The sequence below is a fragment of the Eurosta solidaginis genome, chromosome 3 (assembly GCF_040869045.1).
Source record: "Eurosta solidaginis isolate ZX-2024a chromosome 3, ASM4086904v1, whole genome shotgun sequence".
Classification (NCBI taxonomy): Eukaryota; Metazoa; Arthropoda; class Insecta; order Diptera; family Tephritidae; genus Eurosta; species Eurosta solidaginis.
The window spans coordinates 14,014,353-14,033,906 of record NC_090321.1 but is presented as its reverse complement, the minus strand read 5'-3'; the positions used below and the strand labels follow the sequence as shown (position 1 = coordinate 14,033,906).

The following is a 19,554-nucleotide window of genomic DNA, read 5'->3' as shown; positions in this document are numbered from 1 at the left end:
AATAAACAAAACTTTTTTGGCTTTTCCGGCGAGTTCAGTACCAGGTTTTGTTATCTCAAAAGCTGATAACTTCTTCTTGATTACTTTCCATACAACGCCTTGCACTCCAATAGTCATTTAATCGTAATCAAAGAAAATTTAGTTTTCACTTGACATTCTTCTGCACGGCGAATTGGTTGAATTCGCTTTGTCCTTACCTGGTATGGATTCGCCTTGGGCTTCTTAAAAGTCGTAGATTTTACGGCTTTAGACTAAGCTTTCTATCAGAAGAATGTACTGAGATGCAAATAAATTGTTTAAATGGTTGAAAACTGCTAATTATGGGTGGGTTTACACCCTAATCCACTGCTACTCTCTCTCCTACTACCACTCTTTCTTGCATTCCCACTCCCACTCTTACTCCTACTCTCAGTCTTACTTCAACTCCCACTTCCACACCTACTCCTACTTCCACTACCACTCCCACACACACTTACATTTTCACTCAAACAACTTGTTCCCATTTTTTATCTCTTATCCAAAGTTATTTTTCTAGAAATACATATTCAGTACGAAAAAACCTTCTCCTTTTGTCTCGCATTTCACAGGAGGTATTACAGATCAACCTCATATAACTCTCTATCGAGATTTAATTGGATATTTCTTATTTTCCCCTTAACTTAAAAAAAATTAAATTACGCTCATCAACATATCATAATATTGTATGGGTCAATCCCCCCTTCTCTCTCGCTAACACTTATATTGCTACATCCATACACTTCTGAAATGAATATGTAGTCATTTCTTCATAAATGGTCTACATTATTTGAATTCAATTTTACCTAAGCAAGAGAGCAAGTTTTCGTCCCACCCCTCTTCCTAACTTCTCCTAGCTATACATATGTACTGCCAACGGTCTTTTCAATGTTTTCATCGAATCTTACAGTTTGAAAAGTACAGCTTCTACTAAAACATTATTTGGGCAACTCACAAAAGTCTCGTAAAAGTTGTAAAGTTTGTTCAAAGCATAGCAAATACGACAAATATGAGAACTTATGAATAGCCTTAATATATTTTATTAAGCCCTTGATCATTCTACAATCTTAAGTCCATTCTAACGATTGAAATAGGATATTCTCTTTCTCATACGCACCCCTCCCACCTCTACATCCCGCGAACATTATTTCGAAGCTTAGTCATATTTCAAATAATTTACGTTTGACTCACTTTTTTGGCAAATGCAATTAATTTGATTCTACATCAAATTTTTTAAGCACAAAGTCCTTGTTTGTAATTTAAAATCAAAGTAACAAAAAAACCTCTGTTCAAATTGTTGGTATTGCCATATTTTGCATTCATGTTCAATATCACTTTAATTGCAATCCTTTTTTGCAATTTCTGCGTTGTTTTTTATTCACTTCAAGCTGTCAATTTAAATGTTCGACAGAATTCAAATGAATGTTCTCACTTTTTATTTTGAATAAATTTAAAAACTAAATAAATAAAGTAATAAAATGTTTTTGTGCGTTGCAATAACCATTCGAGAGTGAGATCATTGAGGTGGTGATGAATGATTTCATCAAGCACGTTCTATATAAAAATGTACGATGTTCTATGAACTGCTGGTGTACATTGTAAATAACGGATTGTATACGTAAGGAATACTAATTGAAGGTAATTAACTTGTTATGATAGAACTTGCACTTTTTTTCGAGCTAGAAGCGTATGTTTCTCTGGATGAAGTGCTAATGTTCGAATCTCTAAACGGTCGAATAAATAACTCAAATATTCAGTATAACAAAACGTTCTTTATTTAGACTACTTTAGGAGTAGTACTTCACAATTACAATTATCGCGTACTTCACTATAGCATGTTAAATACAAAATTGATCCCTGATTCTTCAGCTTGTGCTGCCTTTATACTCTCGGTTACCTCGTTCGCGAACATTCCTTCTAAAACAGTTGTAATACTTGTATATCTGTAGTTTATGTTTTTCTTCTAGCTATATGCGTGTGTATGTGTGAGTAACAGCTTCTGCTGTTGATGATGATAGCGGGATGTGCAATTGTTTCTCTTTCTTCTTTGCTCTTATCTGCTGACTACATATGTGTATATGCTGGTTATGTGTGTGAAATATGCTTCGTTGCCTTCGAGGTGTGTGTGTAAATGGATCCTGTCGTTGTGTTTGTTTACTAACAGCATATTGGAAATGCTAATATTCGCCACAATATATATTACAGTGGGTCAGTCTCCATATGCAAAAAAGAAATGTAAAATACCGGCCCTATATAACTAAAATTTGGTTATCAGACTCCGATTTTTAAAATTGAATCTGTAAAGGTTCTGGATAAGGAGAATAGACCGTGAATCAATAAGAATACTTTCCCTCGAAAGAGATCGTTGGACCATTGGCGTAGATTTCTGTCATACAAATGTAATCGTAAACATCTTCTAGTCAGAATAGTAAAATTCTTCACCTGAGCTCTATTGAATGATATCATAATGAGCTCATTTTATTATTGAAGGTCCTTTTTAAGGATGTGCTTTTGCTTTAAGACATTAGATAATCATATAAAAGGAAACTACGACATAATTCCGGTAATATAAAAAGAGAAAAGAAAAATAATAAACGAAAGTGAAATCAAAAAAATGTTGATGCATGAAGTGTAGCAAGGTGGAAAAGCACATCAAAGTGGAAACAAAGTAACCTAAAACTTTAATAAATTTCTAGATACACATACAGCAGCGAACAGAAAAATTGCAGTGACAATTGTTATCAAATTTTGTCGGTCACAAAAAATGTCCATGAATTTTATAACTAAAATAAATTTCGAGAAAATTTTGCGAAAATATCAAATTCCAATTTCGATAATATAAAGAAAGTTTCATGAATTTTGCAATTGAAACAATTGAAAAAATGTTACGTGAGCTTCGATCTTTTTCCAATTTTTATTTATTTATTTTTTTCATTTTCTTTATTTTGAGAAAAAATGTTTATGAATTTTATAACCAAAGTCATGGAAAACAATCCCAAAACGTTTTCGGAAATTTTAAGAGAATTTCGAATTTTCTCTTTTACTGTTTTTTTTTTTTTATTTTTTTGATTTGAGAAAAAATTCTCATGAATTTAATTACTAAAGCCATGCAAAACAATTTCAAAAAAGTTTTCGAAAAACTAAGGAAATTCTAGAAATATTTAAGGAAGTTTAAAAATTTGTATTCTTCTTCTTTCTTTTGTTTTAGATAATTTGAGAAAAAAGTGCCATGAATTTTGATACTGGACCAAATTCAAAAACGTTTCGAACGTTTTCCAAAAAATTTCGAACTTTTTACTCAAAATTTTCTGAATTTTTAAGTAATAATTTTTGTAGTCAAATCAATTTTAGAGTGTTAAAGAAAAAGTTATAGGTCTCTCGAAATTCGCAATAATTTTAGAAAATTATTTTTTCGTAAGTCTTTTAGATTTCCCTTCATAAAAGGTATACACTTTTTTTCATATGGAAGAAAATCTGAAACTTCATTCGAAAAAAAATGTGAAAAATCTAAGCGAATTTGAGAGACCTACAACTTGTTCTTTGACAGACTAAAATTGATTTGACTACAAATCTATTAAAAAAAAATCAAAGAGCTCTAAATAAAAAGTTCGAAACTATCGCAAGATACTCTCGAATTTTAGATTTTTTCGAAAATGTTTTGGATATCGGCTGTCGTAGCTAAAAATCCGAAAAAAGTTATTTCTTAAATTATGGAAAATAAACAAATAGAATTATAATTAACAAAATTTCATTGAAATTTCCACTGCTATTTTTGTATTCACTACTGTATATGTATGAGAACAACTGACGAAGTAACGAAGGATAAACAAAAAAAGTAATGGCTGTTTTGAAAATAGCGCATTTTATATGAACTTTAGTAAAGAGGTCGCCATTAGAAACTATGGCGAAAGAGAGAGATGGCCAGTGAGCGCGAGAGTATTGTTGCAATGGTGCCACAATGTCTCTAAACATATGGGAATATCATAAGCATTAAATTGAATTGCGAGTTGACCCATTTTTACCGCTATTCAAATAAAGATTTTTCTATAAAATTTTCTTCAATACGCAAGCGTCCAAGAAATATAGAAGCCATTGCAAGGGTAAAGAGAACAGCATGAGCGAATGTTAAAAATGAGCGCCAGTGTTTGTCATAAATGAGAATGGACAACGAATGGAGTGGCGAATTCAAACAACTCATCACTCATCCCTCTCTCATCTGAAAATTCTTAGTAAATTTCTTGAAATAAGAAACCAGCATAGCACACAAAATTAAGGGCATTTGTTTTGCTGGAAAATGGGCAGTGAAAACAAATAAATCAAAGGGCACGAACTTTCACTTGGCCCAAAAACCTTTTTTGCCAACCAAACATACATTCAATGCAACGTTTTACACTTTAGAACAATAACAAAAAAGTTTGTGTAGGTATCTGCTATAAGAAATGAAGAAATATAACGAAAACAAAAATCGTAAAATTTTAAACTGAATATTATTTTGTATTTAAGTGCTTTAAAGTCGTTAAGTCTGAGCACAATTGAATAGAGTTTTAGTAAGTACTTACATACAAAGTATATTTTGTATAAAAGTAAGTAGGTGTGTACATATATATGTAAATAAGAAGGTTGTTGTACTATATAATACGTAGTTAAGTATAGAAGTTTCCTGCTTAAAAGAAAGTTATGGAAATGTATTGAGAAAATTTTATAGAACTTTCATGACCTCAATTTTTTATAGGCAACACATATGTATAAACATCAACGTATGCAAGTATTTATATTCATATATGTATGTATAAGCATCTAAATGTGTACCAAATTAAGCCAAAGAGGCCCTTTGAGACTAATTCATAGCGTGCTTTCAACACGTAACTATTTTGCCAGAAAATATTTTTTCAGAGGGCGCGCCCCAGTTTTGGTACATTTACCGTTAAACGGTTATATGTTTTGAAGTTTTGCAACTCATAAAAGTAGGCTTGTTTTATCGAAATTATTTATCTAAATATCACAGACATCCCATGAGTGAGCTCCAAGAAGATTTTTCATTTTGGAGTTGGCTTTTTTTGGAGGGTCAACTTTGTTCACATAAATGAGTTCAGCGGTTCAAATTTTCTCAATATTAGGGTGGGTATCTGTATAATTATTTTCTAAACTAGCTGCTAATTGTAAAAGAAATGGGAGTATGCACAGTTACGAACTCGAACACTGCAATGACTATTTTCAGCCAATTTTATTAATTATAATTTATTAAACTATTTTATGAACTCGCGGCTTTATCCAAATAAAAAACGCAGTACAAATATAATAAAATAAAAATACAAATATAAAATATTTATTTATACTCCGTTTTTTATTTGGATAAGGCCTCGAGCTCATAAAATAGTTTAATAAATTTTAAATATTAAAGGCCAATAATAATTTTTTAAAAAATTTATTAATTATAAATATTCTTCTTTTTGTATTTTCGATAACTCAAGAAAAAATTGAATGAACTGTGCAACTGAAACTGCGTAAACCAAACTCGAAATTTTTTTTCAATTTCGAAAATTCGAACAAATTTAACTAAAATGGAGTTTTTAGAATTTGTTTGAGTATAAATAGGAATATAAAAAGGTATAGAAATAGGAAAAAATAGGAATAGGAGCAGGAATAGAAATAGGAATAGTAATATGAATAGGAATAGGAAGGGAATAGGAACAGGAATAGGAGCAGGAATACAAATAGGAATTGGAATAGGAGTTGGAATAGTAAACGGCTTAGAAAAATTTCCAAAATTTAAAACTGCCGACTCAAAATTTCGAATTTTTTATTAAGATTTTATTTGTTTTTTTTTTTAGCCCAATCAATTGAATTGTGTTACTGAAGCTAGGCAAACTAATCACAAAAATATTTTGGAAAACTTGAAAATTTTTATTTATAATTTTTAGTTTTCCTTAGTATGCAGTGAAATCAATTTGAGATCCAATCTCAAAGCCGTTTTCGAAAAAATTTAAAACTTCGAGAAAGTTCCACGAAAATTTCGACGATTTTATTTAGTTTTCTATTTTTTCGAGTATGTAGTTTTAAAGCCTAATCAGTTGAATTGTGTAGCGATATAAGCCAGTCTCAAAAACGTTTTCGAAAAATTTTGGAAATTTTAAAAGTACATAAAAATTTCGAATATTTAACTCACAAAGCTTTTAACTGAAGCTGTGCAAACCAAGCTTAAAAACGTTTTCGAAAAATTTCAAACATTTTGTTTAGAATTTTTTTTTTTTTTGTAGTGCTGTCAAATCAATTTGAGACCCAAGTTGTTTTCGAAATTATTTGAAACTTGTACCAAAATTTCGAGTTTTTTATGTATGTATGTATTTAGTTTTCGAATTTTTTTGAGTATACAGTTTTGTAGCCCAATCAGTTGAATTGTGTTACAGAAAATATATAAACCAGTCTCAAACACGTTTTCGAAAAATTATGAAAATTTAGATTTTCTAATTTAGAATTTCTTAATTTTTTCTTTTTAAGTATGGGCCATAACAATCAAAAAAAAACTGTTTAAAAAAAACTACGTAAATCAATTTCGAAAACATTTTCAAAAAATTTCGAAAACTCGAGAGGTCTATGTGAAAATTTCGAATTTTATATTTAAAATTTTTATAATTTCTTTGAGTATACAGTTTTCTAGCCTAAACAATTTTAATGCAACTCTGAAAACTCGCTCTGATTTAAAAATTTTTTTTTCGAAGTGTGTTTCCTCATTTTCTTCCAAATAAAATATAAAATTATGGGCATTTCATATGAAAGAAAATATGAGACACCCTACGGAAAAAATTCCCAAAAAACAATGCTAGTTGTGAGAAACCTACAAATTACACTTTGTGAGACTAAAATTGACTAAAAAATTCTGAAAACTCTAAATAAAAATTCGAAAATTTCGTAAAATTTTCTCGAAGTTTCGAAAACGGTTTGAAATTGGCTTACATTGTTTATGTTACACTTTTCCATTGATTGGACTTTCAAAATAATAACTTAAAAAAATTTGAAAATGTTAAATGAGAAAATTAAAATTTTCATACAAACTTCACGAATGAAATTTCGCATGCTCGAAAACTCGAACTTTTTTCCTAAGCCCAAATCCTATCGAAAAATCGATGGCGCGATACCGGTCAACTTTCGTCCATACACATCGACCCACCCTAATGTGCATACATACATACATAGGTATCTACAGCATATACATAGAAGTATATATTTACCTACCATGCAATGCAGCGTTTGAAGTTCCAAATATCCAGCAATAAATTTAGTTGTTCCAAATTTTTCAATTCATTTGCAGTTGTGAGATTTATGTTATTTTCGAATTTGTTGTTTTAATTTTTCGTTGCCATCACGTTTGTCGAAAATTTTAAATTTTTAGTAAATGAGTTAAAAGTTTGCATTACATTTGAGTTTTTTGTTTTTTATAAATTCAACATTTTTTCACATCAATATTTGCATAAAGTTAAGAAATTATAAATATATTTACACAAGTTCACACCAAAATTGAAATTTTTTTATCAGACAAACATAAGCACAAATTTGTAAGCAAATTAAGTAAATATAAAAAAAAAATCATGTGTTAGTGAGTAAATTAAGTTTCGCGGTTTTTTGTTTAATAAATAGCACTTTGTGTGTCCCATACAACAATTTGGGTACATATGTACATACAATAAATATTGTTATTTTTTTTTTCAATTAGTTTTTGTCTTATGATGATGTCACGAAAAAAGAGACTGAATGATTAGTGAACAAATTTTTTAACAAAAATTGATTAAAACAATTTCTGGCGAATTGTTTTTGAGCGCGTACATTTACATACATAAATATATGCGTGTGTGTGTGTGTATGTAGGTTGTTAAGCGGCTTAACTTGATGAAATTAGTAAATTAGTGACAAATATGTTATTATTAATATCTTCAATTAACACTTTAGTCACGGATAATCATGTTTGTGCATTAGGGTGTGTTTATTCGTATAGAGCGATTTATTCTTTCGGAAAAAACTATGAAATAAAGATTCACATGAAGCTCGAATATGGTATTTATGTAAATATGTATTACTTAATACAAATCAAATTTGGATTCACACCTCCAAAATACGTCCTTGCATTGGAAAAAAGGAATAGAAAGCTTCTTTCGAACGTGCGCAGCCTCGAAAAGCAAGGACGCTCAAGAAGTTGGCTAAATCCGTCATACGAGAACAATTAAGTTGAAAGTTACAACAACAACACTTCCAGAATTCAAGAAATAGCAAACAGTTGAATTTACTGCCAGGAGTAAAACAACAACAAGGATATACCCTTTTCACTTGCACCCAGCATTGAATGAATGCTTATGTTGTTGTTGTTGTATTAACTTTAAGGCACTCGATTTTATAGTTCTTTGTCGGTTATATATCCGGTAAGTTCCGGTAACAAAGCACCATTAAAGTTATAGCCCAACCATAACTGACTCTGAAACAAGAATAACAGGCCCTCTTCCTACTAGTTCTGCTTGGAAGTTACTGGTTGAGTTTGGAAGATGCTTGGGATTCAGGACTTTTATACAGTCGGAAAAAACACCTGCACCAATGCCGCAGTTCTATTTGGACCCGTCAGTCTAGAGTAAAGTTACCCCTTCTTGCAAACTATGTCGGCTGACCGATCAGTTCTCGATCATCTTACATATTCGTAAATTTTTTTATTTATTTACAAGTGTGTTGAATGGGCAGACGATTAAATGCAAGGTCATGATCAACCCAGAGTATAGGTGACAGTTGTTTCTTAACACAGATTGTCACACAGAGCGACAGATGGAAACAGATTGGTTCAGCTCTACTGCATCGAGGACCCAGGTATTTTTCAAATATGGATAAACAATATGGATATCAGATGAAAGCTTCTGATGAGGGCTTTAATGCAAACTTTTTGCGATATCTCAACCCATTTACGAGATATAGGCCTAAATGTTTCCAGGGGTTTTATCTATCTTATACAAAAATTCTCGTGTCACAATGTTTGTCGTTGAATTTTTATCGAAACGGCACGACCGATTCTCATGAAATTTTTGTGAGTATATTGAATAGGCTTGAGAATCAGATTTTATCTATTTTTCATACCACAAAATGGGTGTGTATGCCTAATTATGTTTTTTTTATGAAACAGCATTCAAAAATAAACCCTCTGAGAGTGGGAGTGGGACTACCACTGCGTCTAAGGTATGGAAAAGAATAAAAAACCTATAGAGAGGAAAAACGGGGGACTGGGAGAGACTGAGAAAGATATAGAGTTAGAGTTAAACGAAGATAGAGAGGTAGGGATAGATGGTGCGGGGGAGTGAGATAGAGAGGGAGAGGGAGCTAAGAGAAAAGAAGAGATGGAAAAGACGGAGAGGGATAAAGAGACTCAAAGAGAGGAGGTTTTGCCGGTTTTGCTAGTTTAAAAATACAAATATATTTGAAGAGATCTTTAGCAGAATCGAAATAGCTAAAGTATCTGCCAGTGAGTTTAAGTTTTCAAGGTTTTTTATGCAAGTACGGATACCATGCGTACAAAGTCAGAGCGGGTGCAAAATCGGAAAAATCCTATACAGCATCTACACCACCAACTTAATGATGACGTACCCCAAGATTTGCCAGAGTTTTAACATGATATGGGTACTCGTGTTATAAACCGGCCAGCCATTTCAGCACTCGACTTGCTGAAATGGCAGAATATCGCCGTCACCAACCTAGGATTAAATCTTATAGTAAGGGCCTCATTCTCTATTACGAAACGAACGTTCGTTTCGCCTCAGAAGAGAGAGGCAAATCGCCATGTATTTGCACTATGTTAAATGGTGGCAACATATCAATTGATACTTGCTTTCGCCTTCCTTTTTAACACAAAGTAAGAAACGTAAAGACCGAAGGAAAATGATAGAAAATATCATTGCTAGACGAAATCGTTTGAAAGCGAATTGTTCGTTTGAACCATCGTTCGCAATACAGAATTAAGCCCTTAAAACGTCAAGGAATTAGGCAGTCCATCACCATTACGTACACTGAAAGAAATGATGCTAGTAAAATCAACAAATCGTTCATGTTGTTATTGACTTAAGGGAAATCCGGTGAAATTGATCGAATTATGGTTATTTGGACCGAGTTCTTTGTCAAGTGAACAAATTAGTTGAGTCAATGTCAACAGAAGAGAAATTGTCGCTCTTAAGTTAAATAAATTCTGTAAAATTGACAGATTCCTAATCAAGCTAACTGATTTTTTTGTTAACACAACTGATCTCACTGGTCATTTCAACAGCGATCAACAGTCAATACATGAGCAAATTTCAAAGAGAATTTTACGCTCACTGCGCTCTCTACTTTGCACTTATGTATGCTGTGTACTATATGTATGCACATATTTACGTATGTATATGACGGCCGCCGTGGTGTGATGGTAGCGTGCTCCGCCTACCACACCGAAGACCCTGGGTGCACACCCCGGGCAAAGCAGAATAAAAATTTTAGAAATAAGGTTTTTCAAATTAAAACTTTTTTTTTTAATTTTCCTAAGCGGGATTGCCCCTCGGCACTGTTCGGCAAGCGCTCCGAGTGTATTTCTACATGAAAAGATCTCAGTGAAAACTCATCTGCCTTGCAAATGCCGCAACATAGATACTTTCGTACAAAGCTGTCGCAACAACTTTTTTTGTTCATTTGACTACTAAAACGGTCAATTACGAATCAACGATTTGTGCGCAGTTGATTCAACATCTTGTTGCGATGGATAAAAATTTACAGAAATCTCTGTTGATTTGACCCGTATTTCGGTGGATTTTACCAGTCTTTTTCTTTTAGTGTATTACGATTTGGACACATTCCTTAGTGTCCTCCCATGCATAAGCTGTGATCAATCGCTCAGCGAGGCGGATTTTATCGAATTGTACGCTCTAGATTTGCTGCGTATGATATTTTGGCCAAAAACTTTAACTCCCTAAACCTAAGATAATAAAATTTTAATTAAAAATCACACATTTTAATTTAACTTATCAAAAGCGTAATCCAATGCTATGCAAATTAAAAAAAAAAAAACCAACATCAAGCTTTTAGTAACAAACAAAAAAGTAGACAAACAAAAAAATACGATGTTTTATTGTGAGTATAGAGCAAACGCCAATAGACATTGAAGCCAATATTCAATACAGCAACAATAAGCAGCAATTTTTGTATACATATTTAGCAAGAGATTTAGATTTTACTAAAGCGTTTTACTCACTCGATTGAAAGTTTGTTACTTAAAAAAACGTAAGTGAAACAATGTCTGGCTTGGTTGTTTGTACGCTCCACTTATTTAATGCAATGGAGCAAGACCACTGGGTTGTATTTTTGCGGTATATTTTTTTTTTTTTTTCAACAATTACCGAAAGGACTTTGTTATCACGTTGCTAAGCAATTTCAAGTGAAAGACGTTCTTTCTGTTGGCGAAATGGGTGCGCGTTCAGATACATAAACCGCTATGTACAATTAATATAATTTCGAATAAATATTATGAACGAGTATGAGTTTTTATGTACGGGGACAGTTTTTCAAACAAAGCTGAACGACGAATTAGTATTTTTGCTGTTGATATATTTAATTATTTTTTTGTGTTGTTTTTAATATTTTATTTTGTGGATTTATTGTATTTCCTTTTGCTACCGTTTTTTCGTTTTTAGTTTTTAGTTTTTTTTGCACAGTTTCTTATATTTTTTATGGTTTTCATTATTTATCTGTTTTTATGTTCAGCGTTTGTTTAATTTTGTTCCACGTTTGGCATTTGATTTATGTTCATACTCTTATATGTTTTTTTGCATGTATATATATGGATATATATATATAATCGTTATTTCGTATCTGAACAATTGCAAAATACTTTCGCCTTCGCCAATTTTTGATATAAACGTGTATTATAAATGTTTTGCCTTTCCTGTTTAGCAACTTGAAATAAAATTCGCTTTGTAATATTTTTCGTATTTAATTGGCCTTTTTTTAGATATTTTTCTTTAGCTTGAATTTAAGCGAGTAAAGTCGTTGGAGAAATCAGAATTTTACACTCGGTAAAATTAACTGTAAAAATATAAAATAAGTTTTTTTTTAAATATAATATGTATATTAGGTTGAGCCCAAAAAAATCAAAGTTTGCTTTTCTTGAATGTACCATTAAAAAAATTTTATATATTTGTAATGAAAAGAATAACGAAAACAACGTATCGAACTTCTTTATTAGAGCATTGAGTTTCCAAAAAAATATAGGCGAAAAAATCAGCTTAGAGATGTAGTAAAAAAATCAATGATTGAAAATGCTATATTAGGGCGGAGTTTTTTTTTGATATTGCTCCGTCTCTGAACATGAACAGAGCATAGAGCAGAGCCATAGCATATAAAAGTGATAGCTTTTCTTATACTCTGCTACGAGCTACATCGTACTTCAGAGCGGAGCAAAAGCTCCAAAAGAATTGCTATTTGTAGCGGGGCGAGAGCAATCAAAAAAAAATATATGTTATTTGCTATATGGGACATCGTTATGTAGAACTTTCTCTTTTCTCGCGCTGCTACTTGTCTACAACAATTTGTAATAGAACGTGGGAACAGAGGTTAGTGTTCCGATGAAATAACAATAACAGCGAAAATACGAAACCGCAACAACAATTATTTTTACTAGGCCCTTTGTGTGGATCTATTGTGCACGACCTTTCAGCCTAGTTTTGTATGTGGAGGCTTTTCATGTATCTAAGTTGCTTTTCAGGCTGTTTACTCCATATCACAAGAGGATTAATAGTCACACCACCTAGATGGGAGAGTCTCTCCCTTGTCAGAACGATGCGTTCGCAGATAATGTGAGCCGGCGTTTCATACTCCAGCCCGCAGAAACGAAAAATGTTTGTATCGGATAGATTTAACTTAGGTGATATCGTAGACGACAGTGTCAGGTATAGTACCCAGTGGGAGTTCGTTGGTCCTCGCTGCTTATATTAACAACAATTTGTATAACAATACCGAACAGAGCATTGCATTTATTTTTTATTGCTCCAGCTCCACTACAAGTAGCATTTCGTTTGGAATTATTATTCTGCTATTTGCTCCGCTCTAAAACACGACGTAGCTCCTAGAAGAGCATAAGAAATGCTACACTTTTTTATGCATCGGCTGTGCTCTATGCTCTGTTCTTGTTCAGAGTCCGAGCAGTGGCAGAGCATATTTTTCGTTGCAACTGCTGCTGCACTGGACAAAATATAAACATTTTAATGTTAGCCTTTAGTGAAACTGGAAAACTGTCTATGTAAATTTAATGTAAGGATATCATTTATATTATTACTAAAGAAGTGGCTATTCGTCCGGGAATTATTTTTTTATCGTCCATTATGAATTATAATAAGGAAAGACAAAAAAAATTGCAAAAATTTTGAAATTTTGTACTAAATTTCCCGATATATAGGGACGGCCCAATATTCAAGTGTCATATTTGTTTAGTACATTCTAGAAGTATAGGTTGCCGCCATGGCGTGGTGGTAGAATGCTTCGCCTAACACACCGAAGGTGCTGGGTTAAAGTCCCGGGCAAAGCAACATCAAAATTTTAGAAAAACGTTTTTCTAAGCGACAATCGAATTGTATTTCTGCCATAAAAAGCTTCTTAGTAAAAATTCATCACGACGCAAACTGGTGGAGCTTCTAATCTCTTCGGAGGTAAATCGCGTATTAATTTTTTATTTTATTTTAGAGGGCGATTGCAAACAAGTTTTCTGTAAAACATTCAAGAAAAACAAAACTCAATTTTTTTTGCCCACCCTAATGTACTCTTTATACGTATGTAGTTAGATTAAGCGATAAAAGCTTCAATGTACAAACTCAAATACCACTAAAACTAACGTTCTATAAAAAACAACTTTTTTGAGCCCCTCGATAAACATATCTAGCTAAATGGTTAGCCTAATATATATACAATAGGGTGGTGTTTAAAAATTACATTAAGCTGTTTTTCACTTCAAATAGTAATCTTCGGGTTACAGCATATACAATTTGTTCAGATTTTGTTTTAAAAATGTCCTATCTGAGCTCAAATTCAATACATTTTTACATTAGCTGGGGTGGTTATGTAAAAAAATCTGAATTCTTCAACCGAATTCTGAAAAAGAGCATTGCTCAAACGTTTTCTCAGATAACGCTTTTTCAAAACGGCAGCGGAGATAGGGGGATATTCTACTCAGCAGTCGAAATATTATAGTTCTTATGTTTTAAGTTTTCACAGGTGAATCTGAACCCTCATTCCTATGCTACACGTCTTAATCGCTTCCAATCGGACACAACTATTTAAGAATCACCCTAATGCGCATCGATCACCTCTTTAACAGCTGATCATTAGTTTTTCTAAAATTGCGATAAGACCATTTAAGAAATAGATTACGATGTGCACTACAAATAGGAATGTGTGTTTATATATTTGCTTATAATTTATTGTTTTCGTTAGTAAACAACAATCGCTTGCTTTTTGTGTGTAGTTCACAATGCCCGGGAATGCCTGAATACGTGAACTTGGTGCAGCGCCAATGATTTCCGCCAGATGAATTTGCTAATGGCATTTTAATGATAAAAATAGAATATTTGCATGTTATGACTAAACTTTGAAGGCGACAAACAAATTTTTGTTTTTTTAATTGATTTAGAATTACTTTATAACAAATTTTGAATTTTAGAATTTCTTGTTTTTGAATTTGTAGATACATCAGCAAACATGAAAATAGCAGCGCAAATTTTTATCAAATTTCATCAATTAAATTCTTTTTTTCGAATCTCGGTGAAAACTTTGATAACATTACGAAATTTCCTGATGATGATTACGTGGCGGTATTCGAATACCATCGCAATATGCCAGTAAATGTTTCATTCTTTCTTTTCAGTTTCTCTTAGAAAAACATAATAATTGAATATTAAGCTCGTGAATTCTTAAATAATAAGTATAAGTTCTTTTTAGTTTGCGATAGTTTTAGGTACAAACTTCGGGAAAAAAATTTTCAAAAATCTAAACGAATTTTGAGTGACCTTTAACTTGCACTTCGTTAGACTTAAACTGATTGGGATACAAAACTGCAAACTCAAAAAAAAATTCAGATAATTTTAAATAAAAAGCCTTAAGTTTTCGTAAAAGTTTCTAGAATTTTTGAATTTCTTCGAAAACGGTTATGCGATTGGTTTACATAGTTTTAGTTAAAAAATTCATAGAAGCCATTCTTAAATTTTCAAAAACTAAAAAAAAAGGACTAACTGATGAAATACGATTTTCGTTTTTGCTGCTGTATATATATAAATATTTAGTTTAAATTTTGTTTCGATACATTCAAAAAAAAAAACTGGCTTCTAAATTTTCGTACGAATAGCACTTTACGGTAATTTTTTTTTCAGGTATTGGATTTCAAAATTATTTTTCAAGAAATTAAATCTTAGCTAAAAGGCTATTTTTCCGTTTTTCGAAGTTAACCTCCAAAATACCTTTCGAAACTTCTTTTCATCATCATTAATTGGCGCTTAACCGCTTAAGCGATTTTGGCCATTTCGTAACAAATCTCGCCAGCTAACCTTGTTTCACGATAACTGACACCACTTTGGAGCAGCAAGAAAGTTCAATTCTTCCTCTACATGCCTCTCCCAACTAAGTGGGGATTTCTCCCTGCCTCTGCTTCCAAACTGCGGTATCGACTGAAACACTTTCTTGGCCGGAGCGTCTTCATTAATTCGTTCATTACATAGCCTAGCCAGCGAAGCCTTTGGGTTCTTATTCGCTGCACTTTCGTCGTATCTGCGAAAAGCTCATACCTCTTTCGATACTCGCCATCGGCATCATGGACAGGATCATAAATGTTCGGGCAACTTTTCTCTCGAAAACTCCAAAGCCAACCCATCTTCTCTCAACACCGTCCATAATTCCGATCCATAAATGTTCGGGCAACTTTTCTCTCGAACACTCCAAAGCCAACCCATCTTATCTCAACACCGTCCATAATTCCAATCCATACATAAGGACAGGTATGATAAGCGTGATTTTTGTTCGTCGAGAGAGGGCTTTACTTGCCTACCCAGTCCAAAGTAGCGCTTGTTGGCAAGAGTTATACTCCATTTGCTTTCTAAATTGACATTGTTTTTGCTGTTAATGATGGTTCGTTCCCAAATAGACAAAATCCTTCGCCGTCTCGAAGTTATATCCGTCAACAGTGACGTGGCTGGCAATGCCTGAATGCGCCGATTTATTCTTAGCTGACAGCAAGTACTTCGTTTTGTCCTTATTTACAGCAAGACCCACTTTTTTGTTTCTTTATCTAAACCCGAGAAGGCAGCACTGACAGTGCGTCTTTCAGGTTAATAATATAAATTTCATTAGCGAACACCAGTAATTGTATGCTCTAATAATCGGTTGTACCACACGGTTTAGTTCTGTTGCTAGAAACTCTTCTTTTAAATTAACTTACTTTGAGATCCTGGAACAATAAAACCAAAGGACTCGCCAGCATACTAAACAAATACAGTTTTCTTTTTCCTACCATACATCGCTGTGCGACCACAGCAGTGGCGGAAACCACTTTATGGTAAATCTTCCCAGTAGGTTTGATTTCGCGGAGTCAGATAGGTGCCTTGTTGTGGAGTTGGAGGTGGAGTCTATTCAAGGGACCTAGACCTCCAATTCTCCTTCAGACTGCCTGATCACCGCAGTGCCTTGCAGCCAGTAATATCATCCATACTGGAAGCTGCAGCTAGGCAAGTGACAGACAATATCACCAACGAAATCGCAGTACACCCGAACTGCGGAAAACTCACATGGGACCTGGGGCACAGAGCACGGGGACATCGAAGGAAACTACATTGCAGATGAACTCGTTAGGCAGCAGTTTCTTCTTGACCAAGAACGCTTAGGTATGCCCTTTGCCACGTGCACGCTTATACTAAAAGCGTACATTCAGCGTTAAGTCGACGAAAGATGGCTACAAGGTGTCGAACACCGAAGGAAACCTGGTAGGTAAGTAGGGATGAAATTTCCACACATATGGGTACTGCCTTATAGGTTGGCATGCAAAAAGGTAAGGAGCGCCTTATCGTCGTTGCTGCAAGAGTTGTTAAGTGGATGAAAAGGAGGAGGAAACGGTAGTTCACCTCATCTGCAACTGTCCTGCGCTAAATGGAGCGAGATAGCGTGTCTTGGAGCTCCCTTGCTAGATAATCTGCGCCAGCTCGTGGAGTATGACCTTAAAGACTTGAGACTTGGACTCAGGTCATCAAAATGGTTTGAGTAAGAAAGGTTTTTGTGTCTTTTCGTGTTATTACAACGGTCCTTATAACACTGGGTTAGGTGTGCCCTTGGGCAGTTTCTTGAACCTTACCTTTACTTTGTTTACTTTGTACAAATGGTCTAGCTTCATTGCATTTGCAAACAGATGTAGTATATTTTTACAATACACCAAAAAAAAATATTCGGCTATGCATTCGCTACGTCTCTGCAAATAGGCAACATCAAAATTTGGAGAATATTTTCTCAACAAAACTTTTTTTATTTTTTTTTTTTAATGATACTAAGGCAGTTCTGGATGCTGTGCAAATGATCTAGCATCATTGCATTTGCAACTGATGTAGTATATTTACAAAATATATCAACAAAATGTTCGGGTATGCATTTGCTACGTCATTGCAAATACTGGAGAATGCTTTCTCAACATTTTATCTTCAACCTAACTTATTTTTCTTATTTCAATGATATTAGGGTAGCTCAGGATTTTGTGCGAATAGTCTAGCATCATGGAATTTGCAAAATGATATAGTATATTTATACAATGCGCAAAAAAAAATACTCGGGGCTATGCATTTGCTATGTCAACGCAAATTTTTAAAAATTTATTCACGGTCCGTAGCTTATATTTGCTTTGCAACGTTTCCAATACAAAATGCACAAAACTCTGAGCTGCCGTATTGTTTTTTTTGTTTTTTGTAGATTTATCTATAGGTATAACAGTTATTAATCGGTTTCGTAATGGAATATTCGAAAAAATTTATGACCATATATTTCTTAATATTTTTCTATCTGTCATATTAACTTAAAAATAAAAAATATAATTTTTTATATGTAGTTTATTGTTTTTTGTTTGTTTTTTTTTTTTTTTTAATTATATTCTAAAATTTTCTTTTTTTTTTTGTCGATTTTTATTTGCTTAGTCTATTTAATTAGTTTTATCTTTCATTTATAATTTCAAATTCAATTTTTTTTATTATTATTATTTTTCCGTTTATATGAAATAAATTTGTTTTGGGTATCGCTATTCGTCCGAAAATTTGTAAATTGGGATTTCCGGCCTTTTTGTATTTGCTGTTTTTTTTTTTTTATAATTTTTCTCTTTATTCCTCTTTAGACATCAACTATGAGCAATAACTCTTTTTTTCATTTATTTATATTTTAAATCAATTTTGTTTCACTGTTTCATTTTTCGCGTGTCATTTTCATTTATTTTTATGGCTTTTTTTTTTTTCTTCTGCACAAATTGCAATGCGCATGAAGAGGTCTGTATATGTATGCATAAGTATGTGTATATACATATATGAATCTGCATAAATATCTTGTTTTCATTTCGCCATCAACCGCATCAATATGTTTGGTGAATTTCGTGTTTTGTTTTTGTTGTTATGTCAATAAAAACCTGACAAATCTTAAACAAAAGTGGATGCTCTCAGTCTACAATAACAACGATATCAGCTGTTCAATTTTTTTTTTAATTAAGTCGTTTGCTGTGAATTGTGTTAATAGCACACAAAATGTGAAGGCAACAACAAAATTGGTTTTAGCTGTTGAGGGTTGGACAAATGCAAATAAGAGGAGCGACGTGGCTTTACACGCACAGCACAGCACAGCTTGTACGCACAAAAAAAAACCAAAAAATTTAAAACTACACACAATCACACGCACACAAACACAGTCTTTTAAATTATTAAATTTTTCTAATTTAGTCAAAATTTGCATGTAATTTGTATTATTTTCTTTGCATCCATTCACTTTTTATACACTCAACAAGATATAATTATTATTGCTTTTTTTTTCATTTTAATTTTCTATTTTAATTTAGCGCTCAATACCGCAATCATACCTCACTCGCAGAGTTTCAATTTCAAACTGAAGTCAACTCGAGCAACAAAATACAACAATACAACAATACAAAATATCAAACGAATCTATGAGATAATCAAGCACACGCACTCAGTTACTCACCGTAATTTTTGTGTGCTTTCGTTAAACGTGTATTTCGTCAACATAGCACAGTAGCTTTTTCAGAATGTATACTTCACAAACGACTTCCCATTCTCCCAACAGCATTGCATCATGTCCCAGTGCTCCACACATAAAGACACGGAAAATTGTAAGTAGTGGAGCGCAGCGTTGCCGTTTATTTTCATATAATTTAAAAACGATACGTTTTACTAGTAATTTTTGAAAATAACACCACTGTAAATGAGAGTGTGAAATAATTGAAGTAAACACGTTAAAATGGTGCTGTGCCGGGAAGAG

The 19,554-nt window shown here is 33.0% G+C and overlaps 1 protein-coding gene and 1 long non-coding RNA gene across 7 annotated transcripts in view; one reads left to right on the top strand and one right to left on the bottom strand.

The window, feature by feature from the left end:
* The window catches only part of LOC137243323 (uncharacterized), a 96,423-nt gene extending 77,172 nt beyond the window's left edge, over positions 1 to 19,251 (bottom strand). For 2 of the 6 annotated variants that reach the window (XM_067770961.1, XM_067770960.1), the window contains exon 1: positions 11,258 to 12,087. The gene's annotated coding sequence lies outside the window, so the exon portion shown is untranslated. Of the gene's footprint in view, positions 1 to 7,248; positions 7,464 to 11,257; positions 12,088 to 19,124 lie in introns of those variants that run through there. The other 4 variants (XM_067770951.1, XM_067770952.1, XM_067770962.1 and 1 more) reach the window with 4 other exon arrangements.
* The window catches only part of LOC137243326 (uncharacterized), an 81,446-nt gene that overhangs the window by 53,928 nt on the left and 7,964 nt on the right, over positions 1 to 19,554 (top strand). The window contains exon 2 of the long non-coding RNA XR_010950500.1: positions 19,115 to 19,405. This is a non-coding gene — a long non-coding RNA (uncharacterized lncRNA). The remainder of the gene's footprint in view (positions 1 to 19,114; positions 19,406 to 19,554) is intronic.